Here is a 22750-nt window from a genome sequence, read left to right as displayed (position 1 = left end):
TGATAACCATTTCACTCTCATAAAATATACTCAAAACCAACATATAAACAACATAAATAATGAGGATGCAACAACCATAAATGCCACATATAATTAAATAAATTTACACATAAAATACCAAGGAAAGGAACTCTTATTAAGGAATGAAAAATATAACCTGGTATGGGACTACCACATTCCACCCGACCATAGATTGGCTGAGCCAAATCTCTCTTCAACCAATCACCTCCATGCTATATTCCAAGCATGAATCTGTGACTCAAAATCGAAAGAATAAACCTGGCCTTCCCCAGGCTAAACCACCTCACCCTCATCAATAGAACCAAGCTTTACCGCAATCCAAACTGGATCACTAGGCCATAAACAAGCATGGATGCCCCTGGATTTATCCACATACACCATGAGGATTTTTCCTGTCTCCTAGTCTCCAGGATTTACCACAATCCATAGTCCGATCCAGGGATCACTAGGCCATAATCAAGAAACCACCCTCCAGGATTTACCATATATCCTGCCATTCAGTGGCCAAGGATTCTTAGGCTTGATCAAGGGAAACAACTTATAGGCTTTACCGGATATCCCGCCATTCAAGAGTTGAGGATTCCTAGGCCCACCGAGGTGCACAATACTTGCCTTTATCACAATCCACAGTCTAGTTCAGGGGTCACTAAGCCATTGGATTTATTGCAATCCATAATTCATTTAAGGGATTCCTAGACCATGTGTTCTTTCATTTAGAGATCCACCTCACTTAGTTTCGAATCCATCCAAAAATCCAACTCAACCAAAACATGAGAACCCCATCACACCATAGCTATCTGGAAATGACAAGGCAATGATGAAGAACATTGTCACACCTATCAAAGCTCGTGCTAATGACAACAAGAGAACTAAGAACACACAAGCAAAACCATGCATGCTATATCTAGCAAGAAAATCACACATGCAAATCGATACCTACAAATAATCCCATTATAGCTGATTAATATTGCTCTTCCTTGCTTGATATTTTCTTCCTCTTTTCCTTCTTTGCCTTTCTTAGTCCAATACTAAAGTGCTCCAAGAAAACTCTAAGTGTCTAAGAGTGTGAGAGACAGAGCTCCAAAATTGAATTGAAAAAAGTCTGAGAAAAAGCTTGCCAACTGATCCTTAAAAGCCTTTTTGTTAATGAGGCCTTCATTTTCTTCATTTTCCATTAATTTCCTTCATTTTCCTCCTCACATGCAACATGTGACCTTTCACCTTCCTTTTCTTCTATTTCCATTATTTTCATAAATAAATGCCAATAAATGCCACTTTTCCTTTCCAAAACATTTACCATTGTGTTTGCCAATTTGTTTTAGCCATAATAAATGAAATGAACACCCCACTAGGATGTTTTTTCCCACCATTCAGCTTGGAATATGTGCCCAGTGACCATGGTCTTGTTTTTTCCTTTCTTTACTTTTACATGGAATTTTGACTAGGGCTGTTACAAAAGCCTCCCCCTTGGGGGAACACTATCGTTAGTGTTTAATGACACCTATAAACTAGCATATCGCTAAAAACATACCATACTACCCATGGAGCTTTATAACACAACTCGTTGTAGTATTTACAATGACTAGTTCTAAAAACATTACAACCATACTGTTTAATGGAGCTTTATATCACAACTCATTCTGATATTTACAATAACAACCACATTTTCTCAACCAACAAATAAAAGGATACAATGCCTACATAAACAACAAGGGAATCTAGAGGATCACACCTCCACCCTCGAAAGTAATACTAGGATTCACCTCCTTCCCAGGATGTCCAAAATCCACTTCCATATTCAAACCTGCATTCAATGTCCAACACTACAATCCCGTGCCACTTTTCCTCTTAGTGAGTAGTTACCAACTCATTGTTCAAGTGCACACTCCCAATGTGCATTTGATTCAATCTGGCAATTCTAATGACCAAAACAAATTTATTCTCCAACTTCCCTTCTATTCTATAGAGTCCCTTGGGAAATCTGGTCATCCCCTTCCGTGTAGTCACTCACCTTCCAAATTCCCCTACATCTCTTATCCCAGGCGATCCATCCCTTAGAAAGGCTTCCTCGCATCGAAAGGTCAAACAACCAAGGCATATAACTACCTTAAAACCATCATACTGGTCATAGCATGCTCATGGAAATCAATGGACATTATTCGATATCAATGTACCACAATGGCCCTACTCATAGAGTGCTTTACCAACATACTGCTGCCTATTTCAATTCCTTTTCTGATCTGAAATTGATCTAAGAAAAACAATTAAGGTATTATAGACTCATGTGCATGGATGTGCCTATGTTATTTTATGCAACAGATTGATAAGATTGTGAAATACACAGACACTGAAGCAGTTTAGAGAAAACATAACAAGCAAACATGTAAACACAACAAGTTTAATAAGGAGTTCACCCAATACTCATGGGCTACGTCTCTCGGTCCAGCTTCAGTGGTGGCCTCTCTATTATGTTTTCAAAAAGCAGAGTTTTTACAACAGTGAGCTCAATTTGAGTCTCACACAACAGATATGAATCAACAAGATTTTACTTGGATCCCCCAAGCCTTTGGAGTACACAGACTCTTCTTACTGAAACTCGCCCTCTATTGGTCACAGTAGTATGAGCCCAATCTAAGACTCATACATGACAGGCAAATACAGAGGAGTTCGCTTGAACCTCTCAAGCCTTGTCTAGAGTTCGCAGACTTTTTGACTCTCTCTGGCTCTGTCTAGCTCGATGCTATCTTTTCTCCTGTAGGTCAACTCGGCTTCTTCTCTATACTCTTAACTAACTCTATTTCTTGCTTTTCTTCTTGCTTTGTCTCTATCAGTTCGTGGCTTTAAAGCCATCGAATTCCTAACTGTTTGTTTCCGCTCCTCGACGTTCTGGTTTCCCTACCTCTGTCCGTCTAAATCCCTCTATTCGGCGTAATCATCACTGTATAACGCCTCACAGGGAGGTGGCCACCTATTCTGTAATGGATGAGTGTGTTAGGTTCACTGGAAATGTTTGAACGACCATTATTTCTGTTTGCTCCAAGATTGCCCGTGAAATACGAATCTTCGCAAAAACATTGTCTATATCGAACTTCAAATCTTATATAATTCTGCCTGTTTACCCTGTCGAATCTAGTCAACCATCAGATTGCGTCTCCGCCATCGATCTAGGGCCTCCAGATCCAATGGTCATCACTCATATCGGGCGAATAAGTAACATGATGTTTACCCGTCTGATGTGAACAGTTTTCTCTCTCTTCCGCCGGATGTGTGGCACTAGTTGTATGGCATCGGGCGGAACTCAGTTGAAACCGCTCATTGCCTCGAGCCCTTCCGATATCCAACCGGTTTTGTGGAATCCCACTCCGTCGGAACCGAATTAATTACTTTTCCACATTTCATAATATTTCAGGTCCGGGTGCTTGGGGCTTATCCTTCTTTGAGGGGTTTGCCCTGCGATATGCGATTAGCAACTTGTCGCTAATTGCATATCAGAAACTGCCCCCATTTCTCGAATTAACCTTTGGTTTTGCCAATTTGCGCCAGTGCGCATTACCATGGGCCAATGGTCTGTGCGCTCAACCAAGGGTCCTCGTTGCTTTGCACTGATCACAAATTTCCATTGTCATTAGGATATCTCTGATAAGCTTAACCTTTATAAGACTTTGAAACTTTGGCATAATTTTTAAGAATTCATGGAAACTTAGAGAGTATTCTAGGATCTAATTCAGATCACGGCCTTCCAACTGAAAAAGCTTTTGGACCACTAAAAGTTGGTTTTTAAGCATAAATCAAGTGAGGGTATAAATTCCTCGCTTGTCCAATTTCTATCCATCTTGCACTACTTGGTTTTGAACCTTTGAGTCCAATCCTGAGATACTCAACATCCCCTTTGCATGTTGTCCTTACCTTCTGGTCTAGAACTATATCTTCCTATAATTCATTGAGATATTCAGGCAACATATCATCAATAGAAGGCAATTGGCTCTGCTCTTCAGGATCTTCAATCAATGAAGGTTCAAACAGTCTCAAGATTTCTGCATTAACTACAGAATAGATTTGCATGTAAGCTGGAAAATCAAGGCAAAAAGCATTTTCACCAATTTTCTCAAGTATCATGAAAGGTCCATACCTTATTGGCTTTAGCTTCTTACCTTCACCTTGCATTCTGTATTTGTTGATATATAGCCATACTTGATCACCAACTTGGAAACTATGCTCAATCCGATGTTTATCATGCCTTGCCTTGTACTTGGCTTGACTCTTTTCTAGTTGTTCCTGTACTACCTGGTAAATCTCTTGGATTTGACCTTGGTTGCCTTGTCCACATAACTATGTCCATCAACCACTATTTCTTTACCAAAGACAAAATCCAAGGGAGACCTTGGTGTGAGACCAAAACAAGTCTCAAAAGGAGATCTCGGTGTAGAAGAATTTTTAGCCCAGTTGTAAGCGTGTTGCACATAGCATAGGTGTTCATCCCAAAGCTTGGGATGCTTGCTGCAATAGCCTCTGAGCAACTGGATCACTGTCCTATTGACCACTTCTGTTTGGGCATCTGTTTGTGGATGAAAGGTTCTACTCTTCTTTAGTCTGTTGTCCATCAATTCCCACAGACTCGACCAAATTTTCCCAACAAATCAGGAATCTCGATAAGATACAATTGAAGTGGGTAATCCAAAATGAACCCAAACATGCTGAAAGAACAAATTTGTTGTTTTTTCAACTGTAATATGTTTGTTACAAGGTATTAAAATACACATTTTGCTGAACCTATCCAAAATAACATATAAATAGTCATGACCTTTTCTAGATTTAGGCAGTCCCCCAACAAAGTCCATGGAAACACTTTCCCAAGATGAGAAGGAACTGGTAGTGGAGTGTACAAGCCTAGTTTTCTATTACTGGGCTTGGTTTTAGCACACATGGTACACCCTCTTCATATCTAGAAATTGTTTCATGCATTTTTGGCCAATAACAAAATCTTTGTAGTTGTGCAACTGTTTTACTTACACCAAAGTGACCTGATATTAGAGAAGTTTGTGCTTCTTGAATTAACTTTACACTTTCAGTTTGTGGAATGCATAACTTTCCAAAATGATACAAGAGTTGGTCCTTAACATGATAATCCAATTCTTCTACTTGTTTTCCATGACTTAAAGTTGCATATACATCTTTAAAATCTATATCTTGAGCATACTATTCAATGTAGCTTTCATGCAATACTGAATTATGCTTAAGTATAGTGGATGCATTTATGATTGGTCTAGACAACATATCTGCAACTTTATTGTGTATGCCCTTTTTATATCTGATGACAAGATGAAACTGTTGTAGAAAACCCATCCACCTATAGTGTCTTGATTGCTGCAACTTAGTTTGTGAGTGTAAATATTGAAGTGGTTGATGATCAGTATGTATAACTATCTCTTTGCCCATTAGGTAATGTTTCCACTTTTTCACACTCTGTACTAATGCATATAATTCCTTATCATATGTGGGATAATTAAATACTGCAGAATTAAATGTCTCAGAATGATAATATATGAGTTTACCATGCTACATCAACACTGCTCCCATGGCATAGTCACTAGCATCGGTTTCAATCTTGAATGGTCTTTCAAGATCAGGCAATGATAGTACTGGTGCTGAACTAATATTTTCTTTTAAGGTGTCGAAGGCTTTCTGCTATTTGCTTCCCCACAAAAACACCTTGTTCAATCTTGTTAAAGCATGTAAGGGAGCTGCAATTAAGGAAAAGTTAGAAATAAACTTTCTCCAATACTATGCTGCTCCTAGGAAGCTTCTAAGTTCAGTAGCAAATTTGGGTTTAGGCCAGTTTACAATGACTCCAACCTTAGACGGATCTATCTTCAATTCTCCACCCCCTACAATATGACCCAAATAATTCAAAGATGTTTTGCCAAATTCACATTTTGAGAGCTTAAGATAAAGATTCTCTTTTTCCAAAACATCTAGAGTCTGCTTTACATGCTTCAAGTGTTCTTCCCATGTTTTACTAAATATAAGAATGTCATCTAAATACACAATGACAAAATCATCAATAAAAGGCCTGAGTACATCATTCATTACTCTCATGAAAGTAGCAGGAGCATTAGTTAAGCCAAAAGGCATAGCCAACCACTCATACAATCCCTGCTTTATTTTGAAAGCAGTCTTCCATGCATCTTGCTTTGCAACTTTGACCTGATGGTAGCCGCTATGCAAGTCCAACTTAGAAAAGTAGACAACTTCTTTCAACTAATCTAATAGATCATCTATGCAAGGAAGGGGATAACAATTTTTGATCGTTATATTATTCAGTGCTCGATAATCAATGAACATTCTCCATGAGCCATCTTTCTTTCTCACCAAGACAATTGGATATCGACATGGTGATGTGCTAGGTATGAAGAACCCTTTCTCGAGCAGCTCATGCACCTGCTTCTTGATTTCTGCATTCTCTAAAGTAGACAACCTATACATCCCAATGTTAGGCAATGGAGCATCTTGCTGCAAATTAATATCATGCACTATTTCCTTTTTGGGTGGCAGACCTTTAGGTTCTTGAAATAGTATATCATATTCTGAAACAACTTTTTCTAAATCAGCTTGCTGTTTAGCATCACAGCCCTCAAATACATTGGTTTTATCAGGTTTATTTTCCTTTACAACCATTAGTAAAAATTGTTTGCATGAATTTACAATTCTTTTCATCTGCCCTGAGTTTATGAGCTCTTACAATATATTCAATTCCATCTTTAACGAGCTGATACTTGTTTTTTGCCCTATAGAAAATAGCTTTTCTTTCACACAAGTAAGGACTTCCTAAAACAATTCCACATATATCCAAGGGAACAATATCTAACTCAACCTCATCTACAAATGTTGACCCAAAAGAAAACCTAAGTTTACATTGTCTAGTCACCTGTAGCTTTGCTTTATTGCATAACCAACCTAAGGGATATGGTTTCTTGTGAGGTGTGGTTAGTAATCCCAACTTCTTTACAATTGCTTCAGAAATTAAATTTACTTGTGAGCCATTATCAAACAAAGTATCAATCTTTTGATGCATGAAATAACTCTAATATGAAAAAGCTCATATCTTTTCCTCTTATTTTCTTCATTATCAGTAGATTGTGTAGAATTACTAGTAGATGCTTCAGAATTTTTACCTTTTATACCTGTGGCTGTGATTGTCGTTTCATCCCCTGAGTCTGACCCCAAATATTTTTGAATAGTTGCAGCGGTCTTCTTCTTTTTGCCATTGTACTTCTTTGGTTTTAGCTCTGGATGCAAAATCCAGTAGTGTTCATCATCATGCCCATACTTCTTGCAGTGAGTGCACGAAGGTTTGGTCTTTTGTACAACATTTTCCTTCCTTTCTTTCCATTTCTGCTTTCTCTTTTCCTTATTCTTGCTGGAAGTGGGTTTTGATGATCCCCCAACTTCTAGGTTCACATTCTTGCCTCTAGCCTCTAGACGTGTAGCCTGAACAGATACCTCATCTATGCTAGTGGGATTAAACATAAGAATGGTATGCTTTAAATAGTTATGTAGACCACCTATATACTTCAACAAAGTTTCAGGTGAGTATAAAGAGATTCCTACAATCAAAGCTCTTTTCCTAAATTCTTGGGTGTAACTTTATACACTTTTTGGTTTCAATTGTCGAAGAGTTTGCCAACTCATCATGGCTTGCTGCATATAAGCTAGTGGATAGAACTGCTTTTTAATTGCAGAAACAAATTCACTCCAGATAGAAAGAATTTTACCATGCTTCTTCATGTCAGCTTGTGTCCTGCCTTCCCGCCATACCAAGGCAGTTCCTCCAAGGTGTAGGCTATCCAGTTGAATCTTACTACTGTCTGAATCAATGTTCTTCACCCCGTAATACACATCAATCTGTCTAATCTAATTATCTAGCTTCTTTGCATTCAACTCTCCATCATATATTGGTAAATCAAATTTAACATATAATTTAATCAAAGATGTATTCTTTTTATTTTCAGGGCTATCAGGAGGTGTGGGAAGCTTTTCTTCTTTCCCTTTGACTTTAGAATGGTCATGGAGGAGAGATTCTTCTGCTCCTTTATCTCGTTTGGAGTTTGATGAATCTTCCTCTCTACCTTTCTTAAATTCTCTATACATTTCCTCTACCATGGCTCTCATGGTCATGAAACTATCCATGAACTGAGGGTTTGATTCCAAGGGACTTTCTTCGGCCATTTTTCTCTTAGGATAGACTCTTCCAACTTCTGGGTTAGTTTCAACCAACTCTTCTTCTCCTAATTTAAGCTTTGATCTAGTTAGCATTCAACAAAAAAATCTAGCACAAGCTTTTCTAACCTTAGCAACCTAGAGCTCTGATACCACTTGATCTGAAATTGATCTAAGACAAATAATTAAGGTATTACAGACTCATGTGCATGGATGTGCCTATGTTATTTTATGCAACGGATCGATAAGATTGCAAAATACATAGACACTAAAGCAATTTAGAGAAAACATAATAGGAAAACATGTAAACACAATAAGTTTAATAAGGAGTTCACCCAATACTCCTGGGCTACGTCTCCCGGTCCAGCCTTCAGTGGTGGCCTCTCTATTATGTTTTCAAAAAGAAGAGTTTTTACAACAGTGAGCTCAATTTGAGTCTCACACAGTAGATATGAATCAACAAGATTGTACTTGGATCCCCCAAGTCTCTAGAGTACACAGACTCTACTTACTGAAACTTGACCTCTATTGGTCATAGTAGTATGAGCCCAATCTGAGACTCATACATGACAGGCATATACAGAGGAGTTTGCTTGATCCTCTCATAGATTCTCTGACTCTCTCTGGCTCTGTCTAGCTCGATGCTGCCTTTGCTCCTGTAGGTTAGCTTGAATTCTTGTCTCTGCTCTTAACTAACTCTCTTTCCTACTTTTCTACCTGCTCTGTGTATTTCAGTTTGTGGCTTTAAAGCGATCAGCTTCCTGACTGTTCGTTTCTGCTCCTTGGCTTTCTCGTTTCCCTGCCTCTATTCGTCTTATTCCCTCTATTTGTCGTAATCATCACTGTATAATGCCTCACAAGGAGGTGGCAACCTATTATTTAATGGATGAGTGTGTCAGGTTCACTAGAAATGTTTGAACAACCATTATTTCCATTTGCTCCAAGATTGCCCGTGAAATATGAATCTACACCAATGCATCATCCATATCGGACTTCAAATATTATATAATTCTATCTGTTTACCCTGCCGAATCTGGTCAACCATCAGATTGCGTCTCCGTCGTTGATCTGGGGCCTCTAGATCCAACAGTCATCGCTCATATCGGGTGGATAAGTAACATGACGTTTACCCGTCCGATGTGCGTGGTTTTCTCTCTCTTCCGTCGGATGCGTGGCACTCACTGTATGGCATCGGGCGGAACTCGGTTGAAACTGCTCACCGCCTCGAGCCCTTCCAATATCCTGGCAGTTTTGTGGAATCCCGCTCCGTCGGAATTGGATTAATTACTTTTCCTTATTTCATAATATTTTAGGTCCGGGTGCTCGGGGCTTATCCTTCTTTGAGGGGTTTGCCCTGTGACTTATCGCTAATCGTATATCAGAAACTGCCCCTATTTCTCGAATTAATCTCTGGTTTTTCCAATTTGTGGTAGCATGCATTATCATGGGCCAATGGTCCGCGCGCTCGACCGAAGGTCCTCGTTGCTCTGCACTGATCACAAATTTCCATTGTAACGAGGATATCTCTATTAAGCTTGACCTTTATAAGACTTTGAAACTTTGGCATAATTTTTATGAATTCATGAAAACTTAGAGAGTGTTCTAGGATCCAATTCGGATCATTTTCGTTGCTACTGCTAACTCTTGAAGTCAATTTCAACCACCCAACCAAGAATTTTCATGCTTTCCTGTACCAATCACATAACTTCCATTAGATCCAAAATAAACTGAAATAAATTCACATCATACCTCGTTGGTATTTCATCAATAGGGTACAGTTGCAAGTATTTTCACTTCCTGTCACAACAAGTCTGTTAGGATATTCCGACACATAGGATATAGTTAAGTTCAACTTGGTCTAGTATAGAGTTAGGTTAGAGTTAGGTAAAGTGTGTTTCTTTACCGTTGTACATTTTGTAACTTACAATCCGACGGTCACGATATGTAGTGATCCGACGGTTCACTCTCACCTCGGTATTACCGACACTTGATCCGTGGCTTGACACCCGATTGGTCCATGAGTTCTATTTAAAGCGCATGGAGGGTCATTGTTCGGGTAATCCGTGCATGAGAGAAGCTTATGTAAATTTTCATTCTTTGATTAATAAATTGCCTGTAGTACCCACGTTGGGACAGGCCGTGGACTGTTTCCCTCCTTGCACTCTGAGGGTTTTAACCACGTCAAAAATACTGGTGTATTGATTTGAGATCTGGTTGTGAGCGGTGTCCTTTTGGTATTCTTTCTGTGGAACTTACCCTGTAAATTCCTACATGGTATCAGAGCTATTTGAGGGCCGCGTCCGTTGGTGATCCAAATCTGAAGCCGGTAGAACTGCATGCGGCTGTCGTTTCCTAGATCTGCTGTTTCTGACTGCTTTCGGGCCGAGAGGACTGCTCTGTTGCGTTCGGAGCATCTGTTCCAGTGAGGAACCCCTTTCGTTTCACGCGAAAAGGTTTCCGGTAGCCCTAGCTGCGTCATTTTTCAGATCGGGAGGTATACAGTGTTTTTTTTGCAGTTTACTGTTATTTTCTCTCTGCTTATTTCGGTCTCAGTTTATTTAGCCTTTTTTTTTAACCGGATCTATACCTTTCATTTCTGCGTATGCTCTTTGCCCTGCGACTCTGTGCGATCTGGGCAAATCAGAAACAGAAAGGAAGGATTTTTCTCATGCGTATGCTTTTTCCCTTGCACCTTAGTGTGATCTCGGAAAATCAGAAACATTGAGAAAAATATTTAGTTTTTCGGCTAAAGCTAACTTTGAGATTTTTTTTTTTAAAATTTCTAGTTTTTTGGCTAAAGCTAACTTCGAGCCGCAAGGTTCGTTTTTCTTTGCATATTCGTGTTGGGTTTTGTGTTTTGTGTTTTGTAGGGAAAAGAGCTTTCTCAAGGCAAGCACGCAAACCAAGGCCCACCCCCCCCCTCTCTCTCTCTCTCTCTCTCTCTCTCTCTCTCAAATTTTTTGTATAGATCAATTGGTTCAAAGCTATTTTAAGAGAGTAGAGGTCTTGGGTTCAAGTCTCCATTTTGTGGGGGCGGATTTTTTCATTCCCGCACATTCGCGCACTTTGCCGGCAACGTCAACAATTTTTTTTTCAAAAAGCCATAACTTCTTCATCCGGAAGCCTTTTTCAGAGCCGTTTTTTTTAAAACCGCCTATTTTTTCGAGATCTATCCATTGGAACACTTACTTTCAGCATCTTCAGCTTCAGTTTTTTCTAAAATGGAAAGTCCATGCCAAGTCATTCTTGACAGCACTAACTACTTCCAATGGGTAGAATACATGGAAGATTTACTTAGAAGTAAAGGTCTCTTCAGAATAGCCACAAACCAAGAGAAGAAACCAAAAGATGAAGACAAGGCGGCAAAATGGGAAAATAGACAAGATCAAGCACGTGGTTTGATAGGGATGTCTATTTCTCCTGATCTTAGATTCCACATTGCAGGACTTGAGACTCCTCATGAAGCATTAGAAAAACTTGCTAAAGTTTTTGGGATTAAAAATGAAATTAGAGCCCATCAACTTGAAAATGAGCTGCTTACTTTGGATCCTAATAATTTTTCTTGCATTGAAGATTTCTTGTCCAAATTCAAGACCCTTAGATATCTCTTGGAAGGTGTTAAAGTTAAGAAAGAAGATGGTAACCTTATTTATTCCATCCTTACTAAGTTGGGACCAGCCTACTCTGTATTTGTTTCCACTTTCCATTCTACAAGGGAAGCTTTCATTTGTCAAGGACAAGACTACAAGGCCCCTTCCTTTGACTCCTTTTGTGATTCCTTAATAAGAGAACAAGAAAAACTCTTACACCTTGGTCTTCTTAATCTTGGAAACTCTTCCACGAAAGCGTTAGCCGCCCAGCAGCAACCAAATTCAAAGAATCCTAAGAAGTCATATCCTCAAAAGAATGGTCCTAAACCATCTCAGCCTCAAAATGAAAGATCATTTCAGCAAAATGATAAGACCAATAAAAACAAATGGAAGAAGACTGATAGACATTGTAACTTTTGTAATCGAGATGGCCACTTAGAATCTAAATGCTTTAAGAAGATGGAAGCCTTGGAAGCCGCAATGAAGAAACATAACATCCATGTGGAGCCTACTTCAACTTCAACTTCCGGAATGGCACTTTCTGCATGTCATTGTCAATCATCTCAGTCTGGTTATGCATTAAATGTATCTTCTTCTTCTTCTCATTCTCATGAGTGGCTCATTGATTCTGGAGCCTCTTGTCACATGGCCAAAAACCAAGCCATGTTTTCTTCTTTAAATGATTGTAACACCAAAAATATATATATTGGTGATGATAGATCTCTTAATGTTGTAGGGACTGGAACTGTTCATCTAGACAATGGTCAGTTTAATGATGTATTATGTGTTCCAACCTTATCCTGCAACCTTCTATCTGTCTATCAGATAACTCATTCAGGTGAAGGTAAAATTGTTGAATTTTCACCTCATGATGTTGTAATCAAGGATCTAAAAGATCCTAAACAGATTCTAGCTACTGGTCTTGCTGATGATTCCAAAAGGTTGTATAAGTTTCACAACTTTGGGTCATCCAATCTTCCCTCAGTATTTGTTGCTCATAATGATGAAGTGAGCAAACTTTGGCATGAGCGATTTGGTCACTTAAACTATCGCTCCCTTCAGCATCTATGTAAAGAAAATATGGTGACAGGTCTTCCTATGGTATCTTGCAGAGATGGTGTTTGTTCCGGATGTGTACTCGGAAAACATCATCGGGACAGTTTTGACAAACGTGCCTCTTGGCACGCCTCAGCCCCTTTACAGCTTGTGCACAGTGATTTATGTGGTCCTCTTCCTGTTGCTTCATTCTCTGGCTGCAAGTACTTCTTAACTTTCATTGATGATTTCTCCAGACGCACTTGGGTATACTTCTTAAAACTCAAGAGCGAAGTATTTAACACTTTTTTGGCCTTCAAAGCCTTTGTTGAAAAACAATCTGGACATCAAATTCTTAAGCTAAGAACTGATAATGGTGGAGAATATGTTAAAAACACATTCATCAACTTTTGCACCGAAAATGGAATTCAAATGCAACATACTGTTCCATACACTCCACAACAAAATGGTGTAGCTGAAAGGAAAAATCGCACCTTAAAGGAAATGGCTAATTGTATGCTGCAATCTAAAGGACTCAGTCTTAGTTTTTGGGCCGAAGCAATTAATTGTGCAAATTATATAATCAATCGCACTCCTACTAAGGTTCTAGAGAATATCACTCCAGAAGAAGCTTGGAGTTCCATTAAACCAGATGTAAGTCACTTTCGTGTGTTTGGAAGTGAAGCATGGGCCCATATTCCAGATGAAAAGCATAAAGCTTTAGAACCTAAGAGTGAGAAATGTACTTTTGTTGGATATTCTGAAGATGTAAAAGGTTATAGACTTATTCCATTTAAGTCCAAAAATGTTATCATTAGAAGAGATGTAAAATTTGATGAAAATAAATCGGCCTGCGAGCCTAGTCCGGCGGATGTGCCACCTCTTCCTATCTCTTCTACTTTTTAAAACCTTTCTTCTTCAGATGATGAAAGTGAGGATGATAATCCTCCCCCACCTTCTCAAGATCCTCAACTTCCAAGATGGGTCCGTGCTACTCGGGATGCAGCAGGTGATCTTGCGGGTGATCCTACAGATCAGCGACGTACACGTTCTCAGTTTGAAAGAGCCTCTTCTTTACTGGCTCAAGCTCCAGTAAATCATGATCCTGACACTTTTGCAGAAGCTTCAGGCCATCCACATTGGGAAGCAGCTATGAATGAAGAATATCATTCATTAATGACAAATGATACATGGGATCTTGTTCCTCTACCAAAGGGACGCAAACTTGTTAGATGTAAATGGGTTTACAGAACCAAGTATGGACCAGATGGGAAAGTTGATAAACATAAAGCTCGTCTCGTTGCTAAGGGCTTTTCACAGGTTGAAGGCATTGACTACACTGAAACCTTCTCCCCTGTTGCCAAAATGAACTCTATCCGCCTTGTTCTTTCCCTTGCTGCCTCTTTAAAATGGGAAGTCCATCAGATGGATGTTAAATCTGCCTTCTTGCATGGGGACTTGCAGGAAGAAATCTATATGGAACAACCCATTGGCTTCATACAAACAGACTCCAACCTTGTTTGTCGACTTAAGAAATCCCTTTATGGCCTCAAGCAAGCTCCTCAGGCTTGGTATGCCAAAATGGATAACTTTCTTTTAGAATCTGGCTTTTCTAGGTGTCATTCTGACAATACTGTCTACACCAAGAAAGTGGGCAACTCTCTTATCATCCTTGTTCTTTATGTTGATGATCTTATTCTTACTGGTAGTGATCCCAACCTTATAAACCATGTGAAGTCCAGCCTTAAAAAGAAATTTGAAATGACAGACTTAGGACATTTACACTATTTTCTCGGTCTTCAAGTCTTGCAATCCCAAGAGGGTATTTTCCTTTCCCAGTCCAAGTATGCTTGTGATATTCTTCGTCATTTTCACATGGAAGACTGTAAGCCAGCCCCTTCTCCCTTTCAGTCTGGAGTCAAACTTTCAGTCTCTTGTACTTCTCCTGAAGTTGATGCTACCTTATACCGTCAACTTGTCGGAAAACTCTTGTATTTAACCCATACTCGTCCTGATCTTTCCTTTGTTGTTGGCCTTGTTGCTCGTTTTATGCAAAACCCCCGTGAAAGTCATTGGAAAGCAGCTAAAAGAATACTTCGTTATGTTCGAGGTACAATACAGTTTGGGATTCATTACAGTGCCAAAGCAGCTCCTCTGTTAGTTGGTTTCACTGATTCTGATTGGGCTGGTGACCCTGATGATCGGAAGTCTACTGCCGGTTATGTCTTCACTCTTGGTTCAGGACCTATTACATGGGCTTGTAAGAAACAGGCTGCCATTTCTCTTTCGTCAGTAGAAGCAGAGTATCGTGGTGCCGTGGAAGCTAGTAAGGAAGCCTTGTGGCTTCGTCAGATCCTATCAGAGTTTGGCTTTGAGCAGCAGCATCCAACCACACTTTGGTGTGATAATCAAAGTGCCATTCAGCTATGCAAAGATCCAGTCCAGCATCAGCACAGCAAACACATTGAACTACACATGCACTTCATCAGAAAGCTCATTCATGACCATGTTCTTGAAGTGCAATATTGTCCAACAGATGATCAGGTTGCAGACATCTTCACAAAGGCTCTCACAGAGGCGAAGTTCACTAAACTTCGATATATGCTTGGAGTTCAGGAAGTTGTCACTAAGGGGGGATAGGCTCTAGTGCCTCCTTCCTTCTCCTATTGTGTCATATTTGTAAATCCTTCAATCCTATCCCAAGTTGTTCTTAAGGGGGGATGTTAGGATATTCTGACACATAGGATATAGTTAAGTTCAACTTGGTCTAGTATAGAGTTAGGTTAGAGTTATGTAAAGTGTGTTTCTTTACCGTTGTACATTTTGTAACTTACAATCCGACGGTCACGATATGTAGTGATTCGACGGTTCACTCTCACCTCGGTATTACCGACACTTGATCCGTGGCTTGACACCCGATTGGTCCATGAGTTCTATTTAAAGCGCATGGAGGGTCATTGTTCGGGTAATCCGTGCATGAGAGAAGCTTATGTAAATTTTCATTCTTTGATTAATAAATTTCCTGTAGTACCCACGTTGGGACAGGCCGTGGACTGTTTCCCTCCTTTCACTCTGAGGGTTTTAATCACGTCAAAAATACTGGTGTATTGATTTGAGATCTGGTTGTGAGCGGTGTCCTTTTGGTATTCTTTCTTTGGAACTTACCCTGTAAATTCCTACAAAGTCTAGCTAGTTGTTTGATCAAATCATCATGTATAAACATATCACATCTAGTTAGCTCAAAACACAACCATAATAAATAAAAATCATGAATCACATTCAATCTTCATAAACTAGAATCATAGATCACATGCAATCATCATAAACCAAAATCATATATCACATGCATAGATAAAACTAAAATAAAATATTGATACTTATCCTTTAATTGATCCTTATCTTCTACCTTTATCTTTTGTCCTTTCTATATGCACACCAAATCGATTTCCATACCCAAAAAAAACCCAGTGCCTTCTCTTCAACCATGTACACATACACATAGTGTGCATCACACACATACAACCACACACAGCATACAACACCATACAATACATGCATTTACATATGATATACAACACATACACCTACACCTGTCATACAACACAACACATACACCTGCATCTGATGTACGACACAAAACAATACATATGCCTACACCTAGTGTACGACACAACACAATACATACACCTACATCTAGTGTACAACATGTTAAAATATGTAACTAGGCTCAGTCTTCATAAATGTATTTGAGATGTACTTATCAAAAGAATAAAGAAAATACTATGAATTATTAAAGCATGGGTTTCATTCTTGGGTCATCATGTTTTAGGTCAAAGTATCCATTAAGGACTTCTAGGATTTATTCTGATTCATTAGAGTCATTATACACTAAAAGAGACCCTTCTTGGGATTTTGAATCATGTAAAAAGAATTATTTTTGATTCAAAAATGAATTTAGTTTCCTCCACACCAAGTCGCTCTCAAGAAGATCAATTTGACCTCAAGAAGAGTAATTCGATTTCTGTGGAAGGCTATATATACAAGGAAGTTTGAATTCATTTCTAGCATCTCACTCTCTCACTCATAGTTTGATATCTGAAGCTAGAAGTTGGAAGTACGAAGTTGGTAAAGGGATAGAAGAATAGATGGAAAGAAGTGCGAGTTTACGGAGGAATATAGAAGACCTCAAGATCAAAATTTTGGGACAACTCTCACTCACTTCTAAGGTGTATCAAGGGAGATCAAAGTTTTTCCTAGTATAGTTGAAGTTGTTACTGCTACTAGCACTGGGTCGAAGTAGTTGCTGATGCTACCTAGTCAAAGTTTCTTTTGAAGGGTTATCATCTGCAAGAAAGATTGAGGGATGACTTGGTGTGGAGTAAGTCTTTGTCTAGGTCAATTGTCATGGATTATCTTGAGAAACTATTGAAGGAAGAATTGTTGACTGGTTTTTCCCCTAGATATGGCTTTTTTCCCTAACTATACGCCTACATATGTTGTCCTTGTGCTATTGTTTTTTTAATTGCTTGATTAACTAAAAGATAAAATAAGAACATAAATATAAAAGAATCGCAAGTAATTATCTATATAAGAAAATATTTCTTCCTTGCTGATTTTCTAACATGGAATCAGAGCTAAGATGAAGGAGGAAAAATGCAGTTTTGAGTACCTACTAGAAGGAATCTAAAGGATTGATCAAGGGATCATATAAGGAGATATTGTAAGAGAAGAATCTCACTATCTTCAAGGAAAATTTCTAACACAATAAAGAGTGAGAATAAATTGGAAGGAGCATCAAACTACAAATCTTTGAAAAGAAGAATTGACCTCATTCTTGAAAAGAACAAGGGCTTGGATTTGGTCAAAGGAAAGGTGAAGAAACCTACCAAAGAATCCACTGTTGTAGATAAGGTGAAGTATAGAGAATTGGAGATATTGGCTATGAAACTGATGGTAGAAATCATAAAGGAAATTCTTGTCACATACATTTCCAATATAGACGATGTTCAAGAAATGTATGATTCTTTGTCAAAATTATTCACTATCAAGAACATCGGTCATGGGACAAGTTTAAAGAATGAGTTAAGGACTAAAAATATGACAATGATGATACTGTGGCTTCCTTATTTATGAGGATATCTAGAATTAGAGATGAACTTCAATCCATAGATGAAATTATACCTAGAAAGGAGCTAGTAATCACTACATTGTTGCGATTACCACCTACTTGGAGTCCTTTTGCTTCAGCTCTCAATAGTTGGAAAGAATCTCCTACCTTTGAAAAATGTGGAATGATTTCACCGAAGAAGAAATGAGAATTTCATTAATATCCAACAATGAAGAAGAAAATGTTTCAAATGCATACTCTGATTCTCACAAGAAAGGGCACTCCAATAAGTCAAGAGGGACAAGAAGGAAGGTAGATATGTCCAAGATAAAATGCTACCAATGCCACAAAATGGGTGACTATAGAAGTGACTATCCTGACAATCCAAAGAATAAGAAAAGAAGCAGAGACCAAGCCAATATTGCTAAACAAGGATCTCCAAAGAAGACTCTGCCTAAAGAACCGGATAAAAGGGACTTACACTACTAGGTCCTTTGGTCTAATATTTACTTATTTTATTTTTTATTTTTAGTATTTATAGGCTTAACATATTTTGGAAATTTTTTTTGTTTATTTGTTCTTAAAAGTTATAGGTATCCCTTAAGCTTGGAGGGAGTCCTCACCAACCTCCAAAGATAAGTATCTTATTTCCCTTTTTCATTTTTTAGTTTCCTTACATATCCAGTTTTGTTTGCATTAAATAATAATCAAATTTCTACTTTTATTTTTTTTGTTTAGGAAAAACTTGCTAAAGACTCAAGGAAGAAGGCCTCACAAGAAAAAGTATTGGAATTACAAGTTTTCTTAAGAAACAATAAGGTATGTTTTTAACTACAATCTTTTTCTCTCTTCATGATATTCATTCTCGATAAACTATTATTAACATCATTATGTCTAGCTTTCTTGAATCTTAAATATTCTTGATTTGGTGATTCATCATTAGATAAATCTACCCTCCTCATACCTTTGATTACTCTTGTTGAACCCTAGAAAGGTTCTTTTTGAAAAACCCTAACTTAAGGGTATGTTGATGATAATGTGGGGAACCCTATCCTACTTAGGGTTATTGTTAAAAGAAAATGTATAATTGTTTAATGATGTCATGTTTGGGGTTCTGGTATGGGTACCCTCGTCAGGGTTGAATGATAATGTCTGAAGTTTCAAACCTTTGAAGTTTTGGTAATTTGGGGTTTGCTATGTTTTGTATCGAAACCCTAGATCATTAGGGTTTGGTAGGATGTGGAAGAAAAACCTTATAATGTTCTAGAAATGAAATACTTGGCATGTGTGTGTTTATCCGATCAAACCCTAGTCCGGTCAAGTTTGTTATGTGCCTAATTTTTATTGATATTTGTGTCTTTGGGTTTGACTAACACATGTTATGATATGCTTGTGCATGATGATGAAATCCTAGATGTATGAGTTGACCTAATTGTTAATGGTCATGAGTCTTGGTGTTTGGAACTAAGCCCTAGTCAAAGTTTGACTCTCTAGGATGATAATATTTGTGAATTCTATGGTTTTGTAACTAAACATTAGTATAAGTTAAGAATATTTGATATATGATGAGAGTGTGATAATCTGGGATTTATGAAAAGTTGATAAAATATGGAATTGTATTTTGGTTGTTGAGATTTGGTAAAATCTATGGTTTACAAAAAACCCTAGTGGAAGTTAATCATGTTGTTAATTTTAATTGAGCTATGATTGGTTTTGATTGAGCTCATATGTGAAATCTATGGTTTTGCACTAAATCCTAATAGGAAGTCTAACATATGAATTTTGAAAGTTGTTAGATACATTGTAGATCTATATTTGGTTAAACTGTTTCTAGGGTTTGAAATATGATGTAGTAGGGTATGTCATACCTCTAGAAAAAACATTGAAACCCTATATGTAATAAAAGTTGTTATGAAACGCTCAAAGTCTTGATGAAGTATTCTAGGGTTTATGACAAAAACCCTAGCAAGAAAGTGAAGTGTACGTGTCTCTTGTTTATAACCAAGTATGAGTTTTTGATGTCTAAAGAATGCTTCCATTATATGATTTTGATAAGGTTAACTTCATGCTTCTATAAATTTGGTTGTACTTTCTATCTAAGTTGTGCAGTTAAATAATCTTCAAGATGGTGAAGATAAAGTAAAGTTGATGTGGTAAGAATGATATGAATAATGATGGTCACGATGTCATAGAAAAGAAGTTGAACCCCCTAAGTTAAGAGGGAGCTTGAACAAATATCCCTAGGTCAAGAGGGATCTTGGATAAAAGGAATATCTCTAGTTGAGAGGGAGGTCATATCATAGTCATGATGGACATAGAAACTGAAGAATGTATTTTGAAGGATTGTTGAGATAAGAAAAGTCATATCTGTTTGTAGAATATGTTGCTACATGAAAAATAGGAAAGGAAGTTGTATGGTTGAGGAATATTGTATCAAGATTCATTTGGAAAGATATAAGTCCTGTTATAGCCTAAATCTACCTCAGGCTGAAGGAAGGCAGGTCTAGGGTAACATCAAACCACACTTAACTTGGTAGCTAGCCCTACTAGGTCAGGAGAGGGCTTTCTCCTTTTCAATCTCAAAGAAAATATGGCAAGTAAGGCTTGAGATGACTGATATGAATACTAATTTTAGGCTAGGTATATGCTCAGAGGAGTTTGTTTGGTTTTAATGGTTGGTTGCTGGATCAGATGAGGAAGGTAGCTTTGGGTCCAGGAAATCAACTCAGATTTACAGAGGGTTTTGTGGGGTGAGGTAGGAAAGTGTTTTAGCAATTTGAAATGAATGTGATGGTGAGTCTAAAGACTGGTGAGGAGTTGGAGACGGCATGCAAGTTTCACGAGTCCTCTTCAAATAGCAGAAAACATTTAAAACTAAATAAACCCCAAGGCAGAGCACTGAACCTCAATGGATTCCACCTTTTAATCTTGATTCATTTAGTTATGAAGAGAGAGATAGATGATGGGACATATACACATAAGATAAAACAAATAACAGAGGAGAGAACAATGCTAATTCACATTACCACAAGAATCCCACAAAATGCTACAAAACCTTGGTTCATTTCCTTGCCAAACTGTAGAAGTGATGTACAAAGTAGCTCAATGCATCCAAAAGAGTCCAACCTTGCCAAATGACTAAGAAAGTACAAGATATAGGCATCAAACCACCTATGCTAGCCATCAAGGGTCGAATCCATGAGTCAAGGAGCTGTTTGAACAAGATCTAAACTAGATACTGAAAAATAGGCAGTGGAACAGCTTGCCTCTAAAACTATGGAAATTGATCTATTCATCCTCAAACTAACTCTAACTAATGTATCTACCTCCTCAAGTCATTTTTCATCATATTTATATCATAGTACATCAAGTTACATCATTAATTTACCAATGGGAGAAGAGAAAGTCAACTTACAGCTAAACTGGGCAAAATTATGAACAAACAGGCAAAACTGGCAAAATTTCTCCTATGCGTAGTGCCACTGATCCTATGCGTAGCGCTTTTTCCAAGCCAGTTTTGGAAGGCTTCCCGAAGTCCAAATCAGGTTCAGAATAGCTCATTAGAAAGCTTGGTGAGTCTACTTTCTGGGACCACTTGAATTTTTTTATTTTGAGCCCATTTGCCCCTCCAAAAATGAAATCGCCCAAGACTGCTTCCTATGTGGCAAAAAAGTGGCAGAGAGGGCACATTTTGGGTGTTTTTGGCCCTTTTGGAGGTCTAGAACTTGTCAAAATTCTCAGCCATTTCTGAGCATGCATAAATTTTCACCCTAATTCCAAAAATGTAAACGTTTTGGCAAATGGAGGCCCCCATCAAAAGCATAGCATCGGTGGCGCTACGCACCTACTGAAAAAACCTGTTTTTGCATTAAAAATTTCAAAAATGACAAAAAATGCTCCAAATTCCTTGAAATTTGGCATGAGTGATCCTTTTTAGGTGCTTTCTTCGGCCAATGATGCTTCAGTTAAGATCTTGAGCTTATCTTTCTTCTTTTTGCTTCTCAAAACTCTTTTTAGCTTAGCCTTTAACCTCTTCACCCTTATTTTGCAAATTTTATTCTGGGTTAAGTAGTGATAGGCCATATGGCGCAACATTTTCTTCTCTTTGTTAGCTTTCTCAAGCAATTTCTCCAGGTGAATGTTTGTCCTCTCTAACCATGATTCCCGGTCAACCTCAATTTCTTCCTCAAGGGGTGTCATTTTGATTTTTCTTCTTTTTGCCACTTGCTTGTTTTCTCTAATTGTTTGCAGCTCCATAATAGCTTGTTTGTCCTCCAGTTTCTTGTTCTCTTGCTCAAGGAAGTTAATGATCCATTTGGCCCTCTCAAGGTCAAGTGACAAGGCTTGGATTTCAGCCTCTTTTTCTTTGATGATCATATCTTTGAGTCTTGAGCTTTGAGGGCCCAAATCAATGTCATCCTCCTCAACCAAGACAAAATATCTGTCTTTCCCTTCAGTAGGGCCTTCATCATGCACCTGTTTCTTTCCTTTATCTTTGTCCTGTACCTGTTCAGCTGAAGAAGAAGGCAAAGCCCCTTTCACCCCTGGTGAAGATAGCATTTGCCTATGGTTCGGTGAAGAAAATGAGACCCCTTCCACCCCTGGTGGAGATAGTTGCAAAAAGTCTACTGGTGCCTTTCTCATAAGTGACAAACACTGGCACACCTATAGTTTTAATCTCATGAACTTTTGGCTGGTTTGAAGGCCCTCCTTCCTCTTGAAGCACCGATGGAGTCACCTGAGGGCCTTTGAAAATCTCATGTGCAATGAAGGTATCCCA

Source organism: Pinus tabuliformis, chromosome 1_1 (assembly GCF_031772625.1).
Source record: "Pinus tabuliformis cultivar Carrire ecotype Pingquan chromosome 1_1, CPIR1, whole genome shotgun sequence".
NCBI classification, from domain to species: domain Eukaryota; kingdom Viridiplantae; phylum Streptophyta; class Pinopsida; order Pinales; family Pinaceae; genus Pinus; species Pinus tabuliformis.
This window is presented reverse-complemented; position numbering follows the sequence as displayed.